At 34.6% G+C, this 23957-nt stretch overlaps 1 protein-coding gene across 3 annotated transcripts in view; it reads left to right on the top strand.

Annotated features, from left to right (window-relative positions):
- LOC128985827 (hemicentin-1) overlaps nucleotides 1-23957 on the top strand; it is a 165548-nt gene that overhangs the window by 5326 nt on the left and 136265 nt on the right. The window lies entirely within an intron of this gene.

Genomic DNA, 23957 nt, shown 5'->3' with positions numbered 1-23957 from the left:
TTTTAATGGAAGCCTATGGTAAATGATACATCATTTTAAAGGCCATTTTTTTCTGAGTAAGGAGCCACAAGTTTCATCTCAAAAGGACCACCGTAGCAAAAATGGCGACTGTTTGAAATTTAAAAAACCAACTTATAGGGAACGTCCTTTGGAGGATGCAGTAAAAGGTTTTAATGGAAGCCTATGGTAAATGATACATCATTTTAAAGGCCATTTTTTTCTGAGTAAGGAGCCACAAGTTTCATCTCAAAAGGACCACCCTAGCAAAAATGGCGACTGTTTGAAGTTTTTGAAAATAATTGAAAGATGTTGCTATAATTAAATAGCAATGGAAGTAGCTATTACCGTAGGTGGCACGGTAAGACCTAGACCCGGGACCGATTTACTTTTTCATTTTGATGTCCCCAGAGGCCAAAAACACCATTCGTTCAAATTTTTATATATGTATATATATATATATATATATATATATATTGACATATATATACGTCCGTGAACGCGATAACTTAAGTAATTTTTGTCCGATTTTGATGAAATTTGGTTTAAAGGTGTAAAGCGGGATAAACTTGAATGAGTTCGCGAACCAGCATGATCGGACCATGGGAACGGGGCTTTACGGGGGGTTTTATGGGGTAAAAATTGGTTTTTCTCACTTTTGACCCTCAAAACACAAATTTTCCCAATTTCTCTTTAGACCTTTTTAAAGAGCTGAAAAAAACAATTAATTTAGTATATAAAAGTATTTTTGTTCGGTTAATAGTAACGGAGAAAATTAAAAAAATTGTAAATTTAAAATTCCCATGTTATTCTTATGGAGAATATTGTCAAATGTTGTAGTTTGCTTGTTTATGGATATATTTTGTATTTTGATCAAATTTATTTATTTTGTACTAAGCTATCAATATTTTACAAAAAAAACACACTTTATTAGTTTCCTTGTAGCAGCAAACCTAGGTACTCGTTAAACCTAATGTTATTTAAATATATTTAATTGAAAATCAATTAAGACAAATGGAAATTCGCTTAGTCGGCAGGTTTGCTGCGGCGGGGGTATTTTGTACTAGGACGCTATAATATATAGGCACGAGCCTGGAATTGTTTTTAAATTACTTCAGGCTAGGCCTAGGGGTTGCTTCATTCTAATTTAGATAAAATCCATTGGTGACTTAGTGGTATTTGAACCCGGGACCTCAGAGACTGAAATCCCGCACTAAACCACTAACCCAGCACGCTCCACCGTTAAAAGGGCAATGGACTCAAGGAAAACCCAATTGAATTTTTTATTTCAAAGTAAGTAGGCCTAGTTGATCTGATTCTAGATTGCGAAATTTGGCCGTTGCAGAGCTCAAACCTGGTGCAAATTAGCAAACATGCGGGTCTCTAACAAGAGCTTCCTTGTCTTGCCCTTGAGTGAACACCTCTATTGCACAGGCTTCGTACTTCGTGTACATCTCAGCGGAATTACGATATAAAATTATAAGGCTACTGAGCAGAAAAAATACAAATATTTAAAAATAATTGGGAATGGAGCTATGGTTGTATTTCTAACGTGTGGTTTGCTAAATATGGACCAGTAACTATTTCCAACGCCAATTAAGGCCCACTACCAATTAACCTCTTCCAATTAAGATTCACAAATATACGACATATTTTGGGAAATTTAAGCTTGCGTTTGATGTTCACATCTATTAACGTCGGTTTTGCCATTGATGTAGCCTATGTATTTTCTTTAAATGCAAGACTCGATCATTAATCTGCGTAGTTTCTTAACATAAAAGATTTCCAAAAACAAAACTTTTTTATATTTCCACAATGGTGACTTAAGTTTTTACAGCGTTTTTAGAGGCCATACATAAACAATTTGGGATGCTGGGGTGGGAAACGTTTTCAACAAGACGTCAAGTTAAGCTACAGTTTGAGTTAACGCGCCGAAGTTAAGTTGAACTTTACTGCCGTCAATATCTCTTAGAAATCACGTTCGCATACAAGCTAAGACTTGTTTGTGGATTGGAAACTACGTGAGCCCTTTGGAACATACGTAGGTCAATGAACTCAGGTTAGTTTGGTTTTCCGTACAAAAGCCATGTTTTGTGTTGGCTGTACATCTAATTCAATCTTTTGGCAGTTTAGTATTGACATATAAAATAAATAGAGTTTTTAAGTTTGAGTACTGCTTTTGACTCTATCTACATTTGAATTAATTGATGTAGGTATTTGATATTTCTTGTTCTTGATGAATTATGAGGAATGTGAAGATTTAGTGTGTCTTACCTTCAGTATTAAATAGTGAATGGTTTAACATAAATACATTTTTTGCCAATTGTGTATACCGAGCAAATTGTATTGCCTGAAAGTTGGAAGCCATAAGTAAACTGAAAAGGGGTTTTTAGCAACCAAGAATCAACCGTCTTCAGCCACTATGAGTTAGCATGAGGGGGTTGCAAAGGTAAATTTCAGAAATATTTCAAACATTCTATGAAAAAAAACCTCATTGCAATTCAACCATTCCACTGAAGTCGATGAAGTACCACGTATCATAAATGAATTCAAATACAACATGTGTCGCCATTTTATCCATACAGATTTCAAATGATAATGCTCAACGAAGGTATCATAAACTTTAATTTTGTAGTTTGCATGATAACGGATTAATTTGTAGTTATAAAAGGCAGACGTGACCACCGCTTTATTATGTTTTTCGATGGAATGTCCTTTGTTGTCCAGCGTGTGATATGATATGGCTTTGTAAATTATTTTGCTTCCCTACCTTTCACTATGGTAAATTTAACAGTTTTGCTTTGATTTTTTGGTTTACCTTGTTAATTTCGTTTAACTTATTACTATGGGGACACGATGTACCTTATAATACCGAAAGTGTGTTGAGTGTTTTAAAAATATATTTCCTCCTAGTTTCGGGGCTATTAATATATTTGCTATTTCCTGTCGTAATAAGGAAATCTGTTTTTAATTGTGTTTAAAAATTAACTTTAAAAATTAATTATTAAAAGTTTGTTGGTAAATGAGCCTCTCATCCTACACTCATTTACATTTATTTTTGGCTTTACCTACTTTCGTATGGTCGTGATTTCAAACTAAAATGATCAAAAAAGTATACAACTATTTATACAAACTTGATTTTTATAACTTAAATTCATGACCCAGTGAAATTTGCGAAATCAAGGAAAATTTATCCTTCAAAATTTCACTTTTATAACTTAGCACATTGGGTTCTCTTCGTCAAAACAAAGTGTATACCTCAGTTGTTTTCGTGAGTGAAGATTTTGACTTAATTAAGCTCCTCCCGGCACACCCGCTGTGCTTCTGATTACGTTTTTGAGTTTGGCAGCACAAGGAAGCTCTAATTAGATGTAACGATTAAAAATTTACTGGGGTCAGCTCGGTCAATAGCTCCAAGCACAATGCATAATCAGGGACCTCATTGACAATGTGATCAATTATGGGGCAATTACGATAATTGCAGTCCGATTTTGACTAATTATCGTGCTTTTTCTGCGAACGTAGAGAATTGTGTTGGGATTTTGCTAACCCTGAGCATAACGCAGATATTTGGAACGCGAGGTTAGATGGTGTATTCTAGAAATCAGCTTATGATTTTCACAACATATTTGGGGAGTTATGATGAGTTTCTAATGCAATTTTTGTACCCTTAAGAACTAATCTAAGCCCACGTGGTAATTTGGGAGTATAAAAACAATTATTCAATAAATTAAAATTTATACGGGATTTCTTACAAACAGTTTAAAGGTGTATACACTGCGTATCGAAACAAATTTTGTTTGAATTTTAACATAAATGTGTTCTTGACCGTCTCACATATTGTGTATCTTAAAATAACGTATGAAGATGAGAAGATTTTGTCAATAAATCTAGCACTCAACAAATTATTTGAGGCGTTTCACAAGTGAGTAATGTAAGTGAAAATTTAATCGATAACACTGACACTTACAAATACATATTATAATCGTTTACTTTCGAATGTATTTGCACCTGTAAATAAGGCTACTGAAAGTGAGAACTATGCTAATAGTCCCGGCAATGTTTAAAATTAATTCACTCGTCTCGTTGATAAGTCTGGATTGATGGGAGGTTCGTCACTTAGCATCAATGGGACACTCTTATCACTAGTATGTCACTTACATTCCAGCATTCACAGCTGATAAGTCCGTCAGAGTAATTGGTAATCAGCTGTTCTGCAGTGTTGATGCTTATGTTGGTTAACAGCTGTTGATGCGAGGACTTTGTTGATTCCGTTCGTTGGTTTCGCTGACATCAATGTATGGGGGGGCTGCTATGACATGCAACGTTTTCTTATGTGTTGGCAATTTTTCTTTAGCTAGAAAAAAATTAAAAAAAAATCTGGTAAATAAATCTGGGTTTTGGTGGAAGGTCCGATACATTTGTTATTCTTGTTTCATTTGATGGATGAAATCTAAAATTTAAAGGCAACCGACACACTAGCGTACGGTGTAGGGATGATATTAAACTTTTACGTTATTTCTTATGGTAGATTGAAGAAAACGTCAATAAATGTTCAAAACCAAAAAATCGGTTCAACTATTAAAATAAATTAAGTAATAGAACCATTAGGGTCGTGAAGCGCATTGTATCATACAATTAGCAATAAACGAATAATTTAATTACATTTTTAACTCTTTATGTTCAACTTATTCCTAATATTTTGTTGGTTGTTGCCCCTCCTTACCACTACAGCACTAACAATAATTTAAGTATTTAAGGAACTGCACTTATAGTTTTAAATTCCAGTTTTCACGACCCTTTGAGAGGAATAGAACAATTAGTGGCTATAAATAGGGTAATAGCTTTACGACGCTTTTAAGCGAAACCGGTTTAGGGTAATTAACCACCCCAGTATTCTTAACTGGAGCGCCTTGCTCGGTGCAGCTCCCTTAATGCACTTATAGTGGGAACAACAAGGAAATGCGTTCTATTTGCAGCTTACACCTCCATAAAAGTACAGTTTTATGTCTCGAAGGGTAGTGCTGGTTTAAAGTAATATATATTTATGTGCATTTGTACATGGCTTTGTAAAATAATGCATGACCATTTTGGTGTCCTACATTTTTTTAGAAATCAATCCGCTGTTGTTTTTAACAGTGATTGATTTGCGTTTATTGATCATGTATTAATTGCTCGTGTATAATCTAGTCTAGTTTGAATCCGTTTATTAGGCTTGTTAGGGATTGAGTTTTAGTTTTAACGTATAGCTTGGTTTAGAAATTTGGAGTAACTTCAGTGGCCCATTAAATAACATAATTTAGTTACCACATTTTTGTGCTTAAGCCCATTTATAGTCAATAGTATTTTGTAATAAAAAACGGTCAGATTTTAATTAGCTCCTCCTTAGTTTAGTACCTATGACTAATACGGAGTCAGAGTAGAAAAAGCACGTAGTTTTCATCTACCGTCGTCTCATCTACAACGGTCTGTCTATTGTTTCTTGTTTGAAAGTCGAAGCTTCAAATCCTTGTTATGTTAGCGCATAGTAACTATTCTCTATCTCCCACTCAGCAATAATATCGAGTATTGTCTTAAGTTACACTCGGATTGTATAACAATTTTCTATAAAATATTTTTTACAAATTTAACTTCTGAATCAAGTAGGGTACGTTGAAAGATACGACCTCTCTAGGTCATTTCATTTCAGAAGGGGCTGAGAAATCCCGAAAGGGTTTGTATATCGATGAAACCTTGTAGAGAGGAAATATCCGGAGTAATTTGCTAGTAATTTTTCACTCTAGTCAAATTAAATTCTTGCCTGCATTGTCGTCTTCAAAGCGGGGCACCACAAAAGACCCCCCCCCCTCCCTTATTTGTAACCCCCGCGAGGGTCGAACAATGTAACCGAAACGTACGGTAGACAGGTTTTTTGTTTTCAACATCGGATGGAGAATAGTTATGTTTTGTGTACGGGATATATGAGCCCCGCAATTTCGACTAACACGGGCACGCCCGACGCCGACGGGGATTGCAACTTGATATAGATGTGGGTTTGTATCGGGTCTCGGGACGACTTTCAATTTTAGCCTCCCTACGGAATGTTTATTGTTGTGATTTGTCTTTGTGTTTTGGCTTTTGGTACTCGTATGTTTCGGGTTCCAACGATAATGTAAGGTTAAGAAAGATATAGGTTATTTACGTGTTGCTACTGACGAATAAGAAGTTGTAATGTATTTAGTTCAATTGTTGTCACCGGTAATACAAGTACTAATTTAAATCGTTACTGATGAAGAGCATAAGGTTATACAAACAACTTTTTCTCAAGAATAAACCAGAACAACTAAAGCGAATGGAGACAGATCGTACAAACTATATCGTCGTCTAGGAGCTATGTGTTCTAATAAAGATTACCCTGGGAACTAAGGTAATATCCATTAATTCCATAGCTAGTCTTTACGATTATTAATAACGCTGAGCCAGAGAAAAATTTCCGGACGTTAAGTTTACATTTAGCTCAAATTACTTACGTAATCTCCATCCATTAGGTATATTGTGCGAATAAACAGTTAGGTTCTAGCTTCCAGTTCCGCGCGAACTCCGTTATTTTATATTACTGGATATTCTCATCCGAGTTTGAAATGCTGATGGTAATTTTCACAAACATTTTCCCGGTTTACGATAACGTCCAGAAAATTAAATTAAGGGAAGAAAAGACTGAATGGGAATTTACGGGGTAGGGATTTCATTATGGACTCTGATGATGCTCCTAGTTAAAATTCAAAAGCTGTTTATTATTCACGTTTCTACCGAGTCGTTTCCGCCCCAAAATGTTTCCCGTTGAAAATAAACGACCTGATCAAGAGACTTGGAGAAACAACGTAGTACTTTTTTTTTGGGAAATTACGTTAAGACAATGATTGCAGTGAATACAGAGTTTGGGCCGAGGAGTTTCTGCTGATTTAACATACAATTATGGCGCTGGTTATTTAGTTAGTTAATTTATGGTGACAAAACTGGTCAAAGATATAAAATTATTCTTTTACACATTGTTATTCTGGAACCACTAGTACTGGACTGTATACTCGTATACGTACTTTATTTGTATTATCTTACAAATTCTTTGTAACTTTTTACTAGTCCTTTTTACTATGTACTATCAACAAGGGAGTAAGCTGGGCTAGAGTGGTAAAGCTAGAGCTCGGGGCTTCTGAGCCCCGATTCCTGGGTTCGAATCCCGCCAATCATCAATAGCTTTATCCAACTGGTAATACCGCAACTTCTTGACCTAGCCTAAAGTAATTAAATACCGTGGTAAATCCTAGAAAAAAAAACTGAACCATCAACTAGAGGTATTTTATTTCGTGGACGAAAATTAACTTTCAAGCAACTGTATTCCACTACAGCTTCTGTTTTATTTTTGTTAGTTATATAGTGATGTATAGCCACTACGATATAAAACGAAAATTTTATTAATAAAATCTCATACCGTAGTTCCTTTAAAATACTCAGCAACACATACGACATAATTAGCAACTGTAACTTGACATAATTATATTTGCTATTTCCTTTATGGCAATCTGGAGTGAATCTATTAACCAACATTACTGGAATTGCATAGATTCCCCTATCAATGCCAGGTGACATTGAGGATCATGACGTCACGTGGCAATCAGCTGACTTAGGAGATTACGTCATCACATCCGAGCGAGTTACTGTAGCCTTATCACTGTTAACTGATGCAGCGTCATTGCTTTGGTTTTGGCTTACAGCCGCATGTCTACCGCACCTGTATGGAATCAATACTAATGTTTGAACAGTTTTAACATAAACTACAAAGTATGTACAAATGGCTGAGGGAAAATACTTTTGTCTTTTGTGACGGTGATAGTTTGATAGGTTTTTTTTACGTGCGTTCATGCAAGAACTGACTGCAGTATTTTCTCATACATTACTTGAATATCCATATCTTCATTGCAATACCAGATGCATTTCGAAATATATTAGACACGAGAAAATTGTCGATACTCCTGAAGTTTCAACTCCCAGTTTTCAAACCCGTCTTCGGCTCAGGGCTCAGGTATCCAAAATCCCCAGCTGACCCTGGCACCGTGTAATCGGGCGTCAGGTAGTCCTTCTCTCCGAGAACCAGCTGTCCCCAATCGAGAACAAAATACTTGTTTATTATTTTCTAGCAGGGTTCACCTGCAGGTAGACGCTTTTGTTGCCCAGGGTGGTTTGGTGGCATTGTAGCGCGATCGGGCGTAAAAGTCCAAGAATAGTTTCTTCCCTTCCTTTATAGCGTGGCAGACCCCTGGCTGGCTATTTGTGATTTCTCTTCTCGTGAGGATTCCACCCTCCAAATGCGGGCGTACAGATTGTGGGCTGGCAGTTGCATGATAATAAATTCATTGTTTTCATTGGGGCTGCTATTTGTCTTCGCTCCTACGAATGTTTCGGTTTCAAAGCAGAATGCCCAGCGTGGTGTATCATTGCAAACAAAAATTTCTAACAGTTAAAATCTGCCTTACTTAAACGAAGGCTATACGCATGATAGCCCACTTATGAAAATTATGACTTAATCAATTAATTAGTGTAGGGTGGCTGAGAATAACTTTTGTTTATACAATTACTTTTGATAAATTGACTTAGCTTAACATTGGAATGTTTAAAATTCAACATTGTGTATCTGATACTCACAATTTACCTATATGACTCCGGATGGTTATATGCAATTTTTATTTGTGTGCTAAGGTATGTACATAAAAATTGCAACTACTTATTTTATATTTCTAACAATATTTATATTTCTTAAAAAAAAAAAAAAACTAGTTACTACTAGTGTACTTACTTACAGTAATGAAGAACCAACATTAGCAACAAGCTTTACAAACAGTGGATTAAAAGTCGCGTTTTGCGCCTCAAAGAAATGCAAATTCCGTTTGAACAAAGCAAACGTTGCTACAGTTTCATGCCTAACCTCGCGATCAAGATTTCCGTGAAGTTTTAATGGAGTTGTAAATGAAACTATTTCGTTTTTAAACCTTTTCTCCGGGAAGAGAATGAAATGAAATTAATTCTCAGCAGTTCTTTTCGTCTCGCGCCATTGGGATGAATAATGTCTTTTTCTCTAGAAAGTTTTGAGCCGGCTTTTCCCAGCAATGACCCGAAATAATGAAGTTTAAAATCTCCTTTAGGGAACACTTAGGGACGATGTTTTACAATTTTATATTATAGTTTCGATTCAATGAATAGTCTCAAATGTAGGCCTATTCCTAGTGCGTAATAAATGTGATTTGAAATTTGGTTTTAATATGTTCGTTATCGTAAAACCTAATATGCTTTAAATTTCGTGATTATCGTCGATTACGTATTATTTCCACATTGAAAATTTTATCTGAGTTAACGAATTTTCTGTTAAATAAAAACACCACCTGACTACTACCTGACTAATCGAACTGTACCCCTTTAATAAACTACTAACCGATTACGTACATATCTACTGTATAACTGACAATCGATGTTTACCTCTGACTACTGTGTATATTCAACGAACAAAGAGAGAGACCATCCGATTATCATATCGATCCAGACCGATTATCGAGAACAGTTTATGCGAATGGGAGCCAACATTGCGTGACACGCCACAGTAACTCGGTCTGTAATTAAAACTAGCGACCACACTTTACCCGGTGTCGATACCTGTGTCCTACATGATCAGCGTCACGAACTTTACGTCACGTGAACAAATGACGTTACATGGGTAACTACGTCAAATGACCTGACACGAACGTCACTTGACTGACATCAACGTTACATGAACAAAAATCAACGTTACATGAAGTGACTTTTACGTCACTTAACCTTTCGTCAACGTAAAATGAAGAAACCTTTACGTCAAATGACCTGACACGAACGTCACTTGACCAACATCAACGTTACATGAACAAAAATCAACGTTACATGAAGTGACTTTTACGTCACTTAACCTTTCATCAACGTAAAATGAAGAAACCTTTACGTCAAATGACCTGACACGATTCACTTGACCAACATCAACGTTACATGAACAAAAATCAACGTTACATAAAGTAACTCTTACATCACTTGATTTGTCATCAAAGTCACACAAAGTAACTCTTACGCCATTTGACCTTTCATTAACGTCCTATGATCATACATCAACGTTAGATGAAGTAAGTTTTACGTCATTTGACCTTATATCAACGTCACATGAAGTAACTCTTACGTCACTATACCTTACAACAACGTTAGATGTAGTAAGTTTTACGTCATTTTACCTTACATCAACGTCACATGAAGTAACTCTTACGTCACTATACCTTACATGAACGTTAGATGAAGTAAGTTTTACGTCATTTTACCTTACATCAACGTCACATTAAGTAACCCTTACGTCATTTGACCTTTCATCAACGTCACTCACATGAAGTAACTCTTACGTCACTATACCTTACATCAACGTTAGATGAAGTAAGTTTTACGTCACTATACCTTACATCAACGTTAGATGAATTAAGTTTTACGTCATTTTGCCTTACATCAACGTCACATGAAGTAACTCTTACGTCACTTGACCGTACATCAACGTCACATAAAGTAACTTTTACGTTACATGACCTTTCATCAACGTCACATGAAGTAAATTTTACGTCTCTTGACCTAAAAATGACGTTCTATAACAATCTGCTAATATAAAACTTTCGCATTTAGTAATTTTAGTGGATTATGCTGGGGATAACCTGTTATTACCGCATTCTTCACCCATGTTTGTTTTTATTATTCAATCAATACTGGACTTTTTCGTTTAGATTAATTAGAAGTAAACCACAGTTGTGTCTTTCAGTAAATCTTACAATAATCGATTAACAGATTGGCAACCAATACGTTCCATCTAGGGAAAGTAGTAGGTAATGCATTAATATTTATTGGCATTTATACCTCATTCGATGATAATTGGTGCGATTAAAACTTTCCACAGTTGATGAAACTTCGTTTTTCTTTCTTTTAATCACAAGATTCAAGTGTCCTAAGTCCGTGGCACAGTTTTCTTCAGTTCAATCACATTTAATTATTCAGTTCAGTTAATGTAATTGCAAGTTAGGAAATGCCCAAAGGAGATATTCATTATAAAACGCTTGCAAGTTGGAGGGATGAGGAATGATCGCAATGGAAGGTGGGATTAAATTCAAAACTATTGTGCAAAAAAATGACAATTAAAATAATCAATGTTGTTAGTTGTGATTATATACGTCTTTAAACGTGAGCCTTAAACCGTTCAGGAGTAGTGTGGGGAACGATACTGAAACAATAGCGAAAAAGCAATTGGTTTGGCAACACTCTTCGGATAAAATCGAGAATCGTTTTGAGAAATTAGTTTTGGTAGTATTACATATTAGTTGGGTCAGTATACAGCCCCTATTCACACATGGCTTCAAAGATACCAGTATTCCTACTGCTTGATCAAAGCAAAGTAATTGCCTACATTGCAATATACTCCACTCTATGGTTCTGGGGTTAGTTTATGTTCCCTCACAGATAATAACTTTTAACTATTTGTTACAACATATTTATACTCCACGCTAACTAAAGGATTAAAATCCACTAGTCGAATTGACAATGTTTGTCGTGCCAGTAAAAATGCAAAAATGGTGTGAATGTAATAGGGTAAATACAGAAACGAAAAATACTGAATATTTATTTATAAACCATGGTCTTGTTATTGAAATGCATGTTAATTGATGTTTAACAATAGTCTGCAATAACTTTGTGCGTGACCCGAATGGTGAACATTCTGGACGGTTTAAAACTGGAGTTTTACTTAAACAATAGCTTTTAAGCCAGCAAATAACTATAGTTAATCGGTATTACTCAGATACCTTAAATTTTCCCTTTGAAATTATTTTAATTTATTTTAGATTGGTAGTGTTCAAGGCCAGAGAATCATTAAATCCAGAGAATTATGTGCTCATCGATTTAAAATAAATTAGTATCAAATCATACGGAGATTTCTATTTTGCATAGTTGAACATAAAAAAATTTAAACAGTCTTTACAATGGTCGAAGAGCATTGTAGAATTTACTAATAAGCATTGACTTGAATAACATTCTTAATTTACCTTATAATTCACCTCTTAACTTAGGCCTACTTCTTACCGAATTTAAAAGTTGAATTTAAATGGTCTATTACTAACGTTAGCAACCAAGTGCTGGTTTTGAGCTGCGATGAATAGAATGAACGCTAAGAAAACACGATACTTTTTGAAAGTCTAAAAGTTATAGGTGCTTCTTACTTTCATAACACAGTCTTTGTGCAGCAGGCTCAATACTAAATCACACTTTCTAGCAGAAGGGAGCCGGTCCCACATTTTGTGAACAGATGTGTCCATAAAACGCTTTGTGTAAAATAAAGGAGGCATTTACTCCCTGAATTTAGACGTTTCTTGACGATATGCTACGGCGTGTACTATATTATTACAATGTATGCATTGTGTGCGAAAGCAACGCAGTATATGGTATTTAACTTCAATAATTTAAAGCTATTGTGTCTTATGCAATGTACAATGATTATAGTTTTTAAGAGAGGGAAAGATGAAAATTTTCGTTAATACTATTTTAGTATTTTTATGTATTCTTAAAATCTTTCCCGTATTTGTTTGAAGTATTAAATACAGTTATTTAGCTAGTTACCATAGCATAGTTTTTACCACTTGTAACGATCCCGGATTCGTATTTGAGTAAATCTGTATCTAGACTGTTATGGTATAGAAATTATGTTATGGTTATGGTTTTACGTGTAGAAATTAGTTTATGTTATTCTACCACTCCTTAACAAAATTCAAGAGTTTTGTTTGTAGAATGTATTCGATGCAGCGTTTTAAATCAAACACAATTATCTTATCTTCGTGTTGCTAATTTAATTACATTCCTTGACGCCTATAGCACAAAGTAAGGAAACTTCTAAGAAACACCAACGCTAATATTTTCTTGAGGAAATCTTTACACTAACATTTTGCATAAACATAAAACAATTTCGTGTAGGTGCAACATTTTAATTACAAAGTGTCTTTACTAATTATACGAGTTTCTTACGTTTTTCATAATTTTTACACCATAAACTTGTAAGGTTATGTACTTAAAACCTTTTTAACCTTATACAAAGAGTAAAACAACTTTGGAGGATGTTTCCGAATTGATCCTCCATTGAACCTTTGAAGGTCTGAAACCACTTTGAATGCACTGGTCATTACCTCAAGCTGCAATAAGTTTGCTCGATGGCGCATCAATATTCTATCAATTGAAAACCGCACTCGTTTTATAAAGGTAACCAAAATTGTACGCCTTAAAGTTTTCTATTTACTTTTGTGTTGTCCTATGAATAGTTTGTTAATTTTGATGAGGGTAGATGTTTTAGGATGTAAGAGCTTAAGAAGTAGATTCATTTACAAGTATTTTTTATAAATAATGATTTTTATCTGAATTAAATAAAATTACTCGTTTGTCCTGATAATGAATTCTATTGCCATTTATCTCTGTGATTAACATTAGAAATGAATATATATTTGTTATATGCATATTTTTACTATTTAAACACTTATGAAATAGTTTATTTATAAAACCAAATACCCAGAACAATTTTGGCAATCTTGTGAAATAAAATAAGAACTAGCAGATAATTAAGTATGCTTATCACGATTATTACTATTTGTTCCTAATTGAATTACCAATTAATATGAAGTGCATGCTGTTTTATTATGGTTCAATTAAATCAGGCCAAATACGGTATTCCTTGAACCCACTACATAATAAGCCCAATCGGATTATAATTTTTTACTCAGTTTGGTTTTATAGGTTCAAATCTGTAGATAGATTATGGTTCGCATTGCTCAAAGTGTATTTCGCTGTAATAAGAATAACTAATGTTTTTTTTTTTTTTTAGTTTATTAACAAACATAGATTTTCCAACAATGCCAATAGTTCAGTTGGTCCCTGAGTAATATTTTGCTTAACAGTTTAGACGAGATTTTAACAACACAAAGGTAAAAACACGGACCATTCTTTTACGGGAGTGTATTTACATGCCGTTTTCATTTACTTTACCACTGTAAATATTATTTTATTCTCGCTCGTTGTTTTCATTTGCATCAGTGATATAAAAAAGCAATACTTAAATTTGTACGTTTCGGAATAGAATTGAAAGGGTCACCTATTTTTATATCGGTCTGTTTTTAAAAGAACTGTTTAAACCATAAATTTACTAGCCACTAAGCAATACCTGTAAAATAACATACTATAGACAAAATACGGCATTTTAAAATTTATTTTATAAAGTAGCAATCAAGTGAACTTTACCTGTATTAATACACCAATAAATTAAACACCATATTACTTATTAACTATTTATCCACCCCTTTGCTCACATTTGATATAATTTATATGATTGATATGATTAATTAAATATCTGAGTTGAAACAAGAGATACTTATTCACTATTTATTTATCCCTTTGCTCTATACTATACATTTGATATAATTGGTATGAATAATTAAATAGCAGAGTTGAAACAAGAGATATATTTTGATACATTGCCAAGGGGGAGTTATGTTACCTAATACCATGGGATTAGTAATGTATTCCGTTACACACAAAATTAATTTTGCAGTCGCTACTTCAGTTATACTAGCGCTTCCTATTACAGAAACCGCACGTTTTGCAAATTTATAAATTCAATAAATTACCTTGAATACACTAACTATACTATTTGTAAAAAGTCTGTTTTAGTTATTTCGTAATATGTTCTATTTTTACTAAAATTGATTTTTTTTATGTTTATACTTAAATGTAAAAACACTTTTTTAAGTTGTATGAAGTAATCGCAAAGTTTTGACTCGGCTTGAATATGTTCTTGTTTGTGCTGTAAACCTAAAAAATACACAATTATGTTTTCGTTGCAATTGTATTATAATACTTTTTGATTAATTTTTATCTCTTATGAACTAAACGTATGCAAACATAACCTGTAAACAAGAAGCAACAGTGTTTTGCTCATTTAAACTTTGTAACATTGTTAATTAAGTAAATTTACTGAGAATTTTCTTAATGCAGCCGTTTTGGGAAACGTGGTACACGTGTAAATTAAGTATTACTTCAACACGGTTCTCATGACTTAGATAATCAAAGAAGATGCGGTTTTAATTATCTAGCATTTTCAAGACTGCAAACGCTTAGCATGTGCTTCGTAAATCCCATCCATCCCGTTCCTTTTGATGAAGCTATTAAACAATATTTTTAACCTTAAACTTCATAATGTTTTAGTTAGTTCAATACATTTTTGAATCGACCTCCCTCAAAATTGTATAGGCTAAATTCATATTCAAAAATATCTATTTTGATTTCACATAAAGCTTTGGTTTAGGCAAACAATGTCATCAATCAAATGCAACTCGGTTTATAAATCAATATAAAACATCCGCTTACCCCCCCCCCCCCCCTACAGCTCATGGCCTCATCAGTCGAGTCCGTTGCGGAGATACAGACATGACAGCTGTCAAACATTCTGTCAATGTTGAAACGACAAGAGGATCGTATGACGTTTGTGAATTGACCCATCTCATTGTAATGAAGTAACTTAATTCTAAAAGCTGAATCTGGTTGCGGGATTTTTTACTGGATTTCCCGCAGATTTTGTTTGGTTTAAAAATTGTCATCCATTTTTAGTAAGTGTGATGGGGAAATCTGTCTGAAAACTTGAAAACATGTTATTTTTTTTGGATGGGGTATGATGAATATGGTATTTTGTATTTTTTTACAGTGTCTAGTGTTTGCAGTGTTAAAAAAATATTATAGTTTGATATTTCGTCTTATTTGCGCGATGAAACGTGAATTTAAAAAAGCTAGATCTGGCTGTGGAACTAGTACCTAACTGGATTTTGCAAAGATTATTTTACGGTTTAAATATTGTTGTTTGTAAAACATATCGTAAGCCATCTTTTACATTGAGTGCAATTTGTGTTTATTGTCCCCTATTATGTTATCTTATTCAATAATTTTTACCCTTGACTTTTTTAATCTCTACGAGCTGCTTAAGACTTTTAAACCACAAGAATGCACAGGCAAATCTTGCCTCTTTTAAATAGTTCCATCAGCTTGCCTACATCTTTGTACGATATTTTTAACCATAACATTGGGCAGAGTTCTGCACAGCTGTACAATGTTCCAACCGAGCGTTGGTTGGTTTGCAAACGAGCTTAGAGAACCAGTCCGCCCACACGAGTCCGGTCTCTTGTCTTGGAAACAGCATACGACCACAGTGGATGGACAAATTTGTCTTGAACATCCACTAGCTTTGTTTTACTATAGCTTAGGTTATTTTAAGTACAATTAACTGCAAGTACATTTAACAGTATCAGTATTTATCATTCTTTTAAGAAGTGTAGACTTAACACGTATTTAGAGAGATCTCGGTTAATCTGTGTTCTCTATAAAAGCAATGCTTGATAATGATAATTTATGGACGCTCTAGAAGAGAAAGTATAGAACGATAGGTGTGAAATCACTTAACCATAGCCAAAGAGATATTCTAGGTACATATAAAAACATACAATCAGTGTAAGAATAGTTGACTCGCAAATCAATGGCAAATCAATGGAATACATCTTTTACAGCTTATTGCAAATACATTACAACATTTACCTATTTCAACCGCAATTTCGCCACAGCATTGTTGATTGTACACAACCAGTGGGAGATGAGGACCTTCTGTTGCTCAACATGCATGCCAAGGATGTGTGTTGCAACATGCCGCACGGCATGGGCATGATCGCTAGGCGGCATGAAGGCATGGCCACTGCCGCTGTACCGTACCATTGTTCTGGCTAATCACCCGAAGATCAATGACTGCCATAACCTAATTGGTGGAACAATTCGTCATAAACCTCAGAATATAGGTCTGTAAAGGTTATAGTTAAATGCATTTGTTTGTTCGTGTTTGGGTATAAAATCAAATAAGATTTTCATATTAAGTTGCCATTTTTTTATAGATTAAAATAGCTACTGCTGTACTTACAATTAATTGTCAAGAGGAAATTAAATATTGTAAAATAATATACTGTAGTTGTTTATCTTGGTTCTCAATCTTTTTTTTTTCCTGTGGATATCTTGAAGAATAAAAGAGACAATATAGCCTACTTTACTTGATTTTTAAATAATTGTACTAAATAATTAGGGAACTTACTTTAGTGCAAATGATCAGTGGTATAAGCAACCAATGACCCAAAAAAAAAATATTAGGTCGAAAGGTAACTTACACTGTACAACCATTCGATTCGATCCATATATTTTGTCGACGCAATTAATAAATTATCCCTTTTCACTCATAAGATCAAAAATTTCAATACATTAACCTTTGTCAAGACAACTACCATACTAAGAAACCAGTACATAATTTTCCCTGATTAACAAATGTACAAGGATAAAGAGAGGTCAATTTATCTAAAGTTCTCATCAACCAAATGAGCTTTTCAATTAAAATGACAAACCATCGCAATGCATACAGTTCATAATAATGACCCCAGGAGATGTAGTGGCCTTGTTTATTCCATGCTGAATGAGTGGCACAGCACATATTATTATTTATACGCTGCCCAACAAATAGTCCCTTGGCGTCCTGCTCCATTACCCAGGTCGATATTGCCAATTGGCCACTTTTTATCATTGATTGTTTTAATTTGTCGCTAAACTCGTATCCCTCGGTGGAACGTTTTAATTTAAGTCTCAATTTAAAGTTTGATTAAATTGCACTTTTTCGATTTGTTTGTTTGTTAAATTGAGTGAACGTTGTTATTGCGGTTTGGACTTTTAGGGGAGCGAGCTGGTCTAGTGGTTAGAGCGCGGGACTCCGGTTCCTGGGGTCCCGGGTTCAAGCCCAGCCAAATCACCAATGGATTTTATCAAAGTGATGTTGCCGTAACCCCTAGGTCTAACCTGAAGTAATGTGAAAAAACAATTCCGGGCTCATTTGTCTAGTATATGGATCAGGAATATAGATAACTCGTTGTCCTTAAGCGTATTTTTAGAGAAGTATGTTTTTTTCGGTGTTTAAACTTTTGTATCGATTATTGTAGTACGTTGAGTGACTTTTATTCTAAGGTCCGAAACAGTATTTCGTACAATTCTTAATTTACAATAGGCTACATTTGTTATGTCCCATTAAGATTTATTTACATTGAATCAATCAATCGTATTTTAGTTATCGTTATCGTAATAAATAATTACAATTTATCTTTTTATTTTACGTCAGGCAAAAGTCTTAGCAATAGTAAGTACCTTTTTCTCGAGAATTAGGCTATCGCATTTTTCATGTTAGTCATATAAAGAAAATTCCAGCCAAATGAACGACGTACAACGTAACATTTCCAACAGACCACGAGTCTGTTGTGAAAGCAAAGATTGTAAGATAATGTGTGTTAAACTAGGGTAATCTGCGTTCACAGTAGGTCTATGAGTAGTCGAAACTAAAACAAGCCGAAGACAAGATAAAGATAAGATACCGGAGAGTTGTGAAGCTAACCCTAAGAAAAAACTTGTAGACACAATCTTCAGTAAATCACCTGGGTTTTTGTCAGTTGTCTTAGTTCGAGTGAATGATATTGTATCTTTCGTGTTTATTACAAAAATGTGACATCAAATATTGTTTTGAAATTATTCATACCTAGAAACCTACAATGGTTATTGCATGTGATTAAAGGGAAAAAGCTTTGTAGTGGTTAAAAGACTCTTAAACATTAACTTTTGTTTTAGTTACTTTAGTTTCAATTTCGTTTTAGTTGAATCCAACCATGTACATCCTCCTACCCGACAAATATATCAAGTTGCCGCCAAAAGCAGCGCCCAGTCAGCTGTGTAGCGGGTAGCTACCACTGTTAGCATTACAATGTCTTGTTAGATTCTACATCCAATAGGCTCGTTACGAACATGACTGGGATGGCCTAATGAGGGGACAATCCCCCTTCCACCCACCTTACCTTCACTTCCGGTTTCAGACACCTGCAATCCCGCCACTTCCGGTTCTTCCCACGCCACAATACTGGGAGCGTCGATAATTATATCAATTATACTGGAGATTGGGATCTTGAGAAAAAAGTTATTTTGAGGGCAACACTCTTTGAATGCAATTGTGTCAACTATTGTTGGATGGGGTGTGGCCTGGTTGTTAACGTGGTCTGTATTTTGATAAATTACGGGTATTGTGAGATTAAATTGCTAGAAGAGTTTAAATGGCTTAAGTAAATTACAGAAAACATTGTAGTGTACCTTTTGCTAAGTTCTAGCTGCTGCAATGTTTAAAATTTTTAAAACGCGGAGTTTTAACATCGCTTATTTAAGTTTCCTAGACATTGGTTCAATATAACCTCAAAATTGAATCTTAAATATGTTTTTTTATTAGAAGTAGACCAAAGCTGTTACAATCATCGGCGATATTTCAGTACACTTTGAATATCTCTATTTATGTAATATTTTATAATTTTACTTCATCTTTACTTTATAAAACTGAGATCCTCAAATGTTTATTATGGCCAAACACATAATTTCAGTAACTCAACAACACCGCACAACTTATAACCTTATAAAGGTAAATGCAGGCATTATCAAATGAAAGACCGACATTTCTGTATCGTGACAGAAAACTTTTCCAACACAATTATAAAGAACTCCAGGGAAAAGCACTCATTGTGCCCGCGTCAAGTATTATTCCGCCAAGAATTATTCAGTTTCGCGTGTTAAGGTTGCGGCCGTTTCCACGTTCTTGCGTGTTTTTCGTGTTTTGCTTGTGGAAGATTCGAGCACGAACCTTAACCCAAGTCTGTTTATTTTCAAATTTTGACGTCATTTTTCTTCTTTTTGTCCGCTGAGTGGTTTATACAATTGCTTTGTTTTATTATAACTAAAAAATTGTGTGATAGTATTTCTCCTCTTAGGGTATCAATTGAAAGAAATTGCCATGCGTTCGGACAAATTATCAGGACCTGGTGTAGAATGGTGGAAGTAATATTGACTGAACCCAATAGCTGTGACTTACGCTGACATATACACCACATATATTGTCTTATAGTATTGTCTTTTTGTGTAGTTCATTATGTAATGAATGGCATGGTTCTCAACATTAGAATATTTCTACATAATTTGTTGTTGATTGGCTTTCTTAGCAGTTTCAATTAAATTGGACATGACTCCTCACTCGTGTAAAGCCAAACGAAACTTTTCATTCAACCACACAAAAAACCGCACATTTGATACTAAAGGCAACTCCATGATCGATTCCCAACAGACTCAAATCCGCAGATTTCCCAAGCGGTCTCAGAGAATATTTCAGCGACTGAGGCAAATCCTTACCTGACAGAATCAATAAGCCAGGTGGACCAGAGTTCGATAGAATGCGGTTTTTTACCGTCCTCTCAACACTGGTCTTATCTGACAAGTCGGTGGGGCAGAAACCTTTTGAAAGGATCTTTTCTGGGGTCGAGCCGACAATAAAATCCTGTCATTTTCTTTCTCATCTGTTGCCTATAAGGGTAGGGTGCCGGACAAAGGTGAGGTTCTCTCTAACGACTACACCCTCCGAACGGCCGGCCTCTAATTTCTATCCGACCCGATTTTAATGGAAGACCTCTGTCCAGGTGTTTTATCGCCTCTAAACCCTCTTGTTTATTCGACGCGTTTTGGTAGCGTAGTTTATTGTTACTTTTGATTCAGCGGCGATAACTTTGATTCTTGATTGGGAGTTTTATGCGTAAAGTTTATAGTCTGGCCTGATGTACTCCGGGAGTAATAAATGTTGTGAATTGTTAAATTTTATTTAGAGGGTTGTAGTGTCTGGATGTTTTAGAGACTACAGACTTTTATTGCGGAGGCTGTATTTTAGTGGTTCACTTCGATTGAAAGACATATCTTAAAGCTATGTCAATATGCAAACATTGTGAATAAGCTAGCTGCTACAGAGAAGGAGAAAGTGTAATTTTTATGTAAATGGTTTAGTGTAACTAAATTTGCCAAATTTGATCACAATATCATACGTAACCAACTACGAGTTTATTTTCCCCCTTGACGGTACTTAGCTTAACTTATCTCGATGACCTTGTATGTTACAACTGCGCTTCGATGTACACGATTTAATTGCATTCAATGAAACATATCTGAACTCCACAAAATGGTTGTAATATAAGAAGGGCATTTTCACTCTTTTTCAATACATTATGATTGTACTTGAGTTGCACAAGCTACCTGATTTCATCAATATGTGCACATTTAAATCATCTCATACAGGTATTGCCATTACAAATAATGTTCCTGTATTAGTAGTAATATTAACCAAGTTTTCAGGATACACAATTTCCCAAGAGAATGATATTATCTCAGTGTACTCTGTTTCCCTCCGACCAACGTATATTCTGCTCCCAGTCCATCAATATAAAGGACAACCGTGGTATATAGCGAGGATGCCGGGACTTCATCAATATTAAACTTGGAAAATATTCAAGTTGGCAGAAAATGTAGGAAACAGCGTAAGATTCGTGTATTGATATTCCCTGTTGAAATGAACTTTCCGAAACATTGTCAACCTCGTTTGAACTTAGATTTGTAATTTTAGTGATTTTTTTAGTGTAGTCTTTTACGTATTGGACTCGATTGCTTGTAGTGTTTTTTGTACAAACCTCATTCAAATTGACGGGCAAACATATTATTACGAAAACAGTGAAATATTTCAGTGTAAGTAAAGCTGACATAATTTCTGTCATTTGTGTTTACACAGTCACGGTAAAAAATAATATTGTTTGAAAATGTAAACCAGTGAATAAACAATGTTTTACAAAAATGGAACAATATAACTTCTATCACTCCATTTGATAAACAACCATTACAAATTTCAAATGAAAACTTTGTTTTACCTTCACAAACGCATCCATCTAGAGACAAAGAAACGGAATCGAAATTTACTCAGGTACGTTTACAAATAAATGCCTGCAAGTTGAAATCGCAGCGTTGTTCGTCTTTGTCAAAGGATTCTACGAATTTAAATATCGTTTCCTTTGCACGGCAAAAACGTTTGTTGAGTATTTTAAACCTTAATCCGATTCGCGTGTCTTTGAAACTAAGGTTTGTTTAGATTTTCTGATAGGTTCTAAATAATTGAATTGAAAGGTTAAATGTACCTATTACATAACCATCTTCAATCTAAATGTAAAATGTTGCAAGATCTTCTAACTGAAACAAATTCTCAGCATATAAATGTTATGAAGTATCGAACACTGTTAACCCGGGTTACTAGATGTCATTACATTAATGTTGTTATATTCGGACGTTCAGCATTTGATTGACCAGTAATCAGGTAAAATGTCAATCGTACGTTGATTACCTTCATGTTTCTCTTATAACCTTAAATTTCTTTACGCTGGTTGGATATGAGTCAACAATATAATTATATGTGTTTTCAATACCCTAATATTTGACCCTAATATTTAGGGCTTTTGATTTATTATTCAGACTAATTGTAAATTTTACGTGTAGTTTCATCCCTAGTTAAAACCAGCTGATTTGTGTTTTAACAGTCCAATAATCTCTCACAAATAGTGAAATTGAAAACAGTAAAAACTCCCTTTGTAGCTATCATAAAATTAAGACTAGATTAGGACACATACCAGACATATTATAATAAGTTGGCGAGTTTCAAAACGTGCCTGTAACAACGTAGCCGTTAAATAGAATAAGAATTTGGCAGAAGTCTTATTTTTTAAAATTTTAACCGGTTAACTCGCCTATGAATGTTTTTGGGCGTGACACTGATAACCAAAGATATTGATGCTTGGTCGGTGTCTCGACCTTCGGTGCAAGAAGGGTCTAATTCCCGACATTCAAAAATATTAATATGGTTGGTTACTTTAAACTGTCATTTCCTAGTTTAAAATTCCACTGGCGTTTACAATAAATTTTAATCTCAGAAATTTACCAAAAGAATTTACACAATACAATTTTCTGCTGTATTACGCATCTTAATAATTATATTGTAAAATATTTCCCCAACCCAATTACTAATTCCTTATCTATACACATAGTATTGACAAGCACATTGGTGCTAAGCTCATCAACATGTATCCCATACTATCCCATAGTTCATGGTTCAACAAACTGACAGCGAGTTTGACTGGATTGATCCTCATCTAATTCCTGATTTAAGTCCCTTCCCACCCCTTATATTCGCCGATTAGGTTTATGCCGTCCATTCGTCGAAGCGAATAGTTCAATTATGATTTCCAATCATTGTAATCTGTTCGAACCGTCATGAAAATTCTCGGGTGGGTTTTATGTTGCAATTTGGGGTGCTGCGTTTTAATTTACAAATATGTTTGAATATCGGTTAAGCCTAAGTACGTGAAAGAAGGTTGCCTATTTTTACCATGGAAATATACTTAGGAGTATTTGAGGTATAGATACAAAATTTAGCTAATAAGTTGTTTATTCTGGAATGATTTTAAAGCGTTTATTGTGTGTCATCTGTGATATGGAACTATTTTAAAATATTTCCAAAAATATATTTTGGATAAGTTTAATCTTAAAATAAAAACTATTCAGAAATTTCTGTGATAAAGGTTTCTGAACCGGTGTATAAAATATGTTAAATTTAACTCATTGTTGAATGAAATTCGCATTGTGAACTGAAGCATAGGCCTACCAACCAAATTATAAACGTGGTTATTCTGGAAGAGTTTAGCGTGCAAACTGCCGCATAAGTCATTAAAAGTTTATTGCAGACCAAGTAGGCCTGCCACGATCTCATGTGAAAATCGAAACCTCCTAAATTGAAAACGTAGGCGTTTATTTTCCTACAACGTAAAGCTACTTCTCGGCACTTCAGCGTATGTATTAAAGCGACAAGTTTCAATGGATACGTATTATGTTATATTTCA

Source organism: Macrosteles quadrilineatus, unplaced genomic scaffold (assembly GCF_028750875.1).
Source record: "Macrosteles quadrilineatus isolate MER2022 unplaced genomic scaffold, UCM_ALF_1.0 Scaffold_2__2_contigs__length_208266976, whole genome shotgun sequence".
NCBI classification, from domain to species: Eukaryota; Metazoa; Arthropoda; class Insecta; order Hemiptera; family Cicadellidae; genus Macrosteles; species Macrosteles quadrilineatus.
This window is presented reverse-complemented; position numbering and strand designations above follow the sequence as displayed.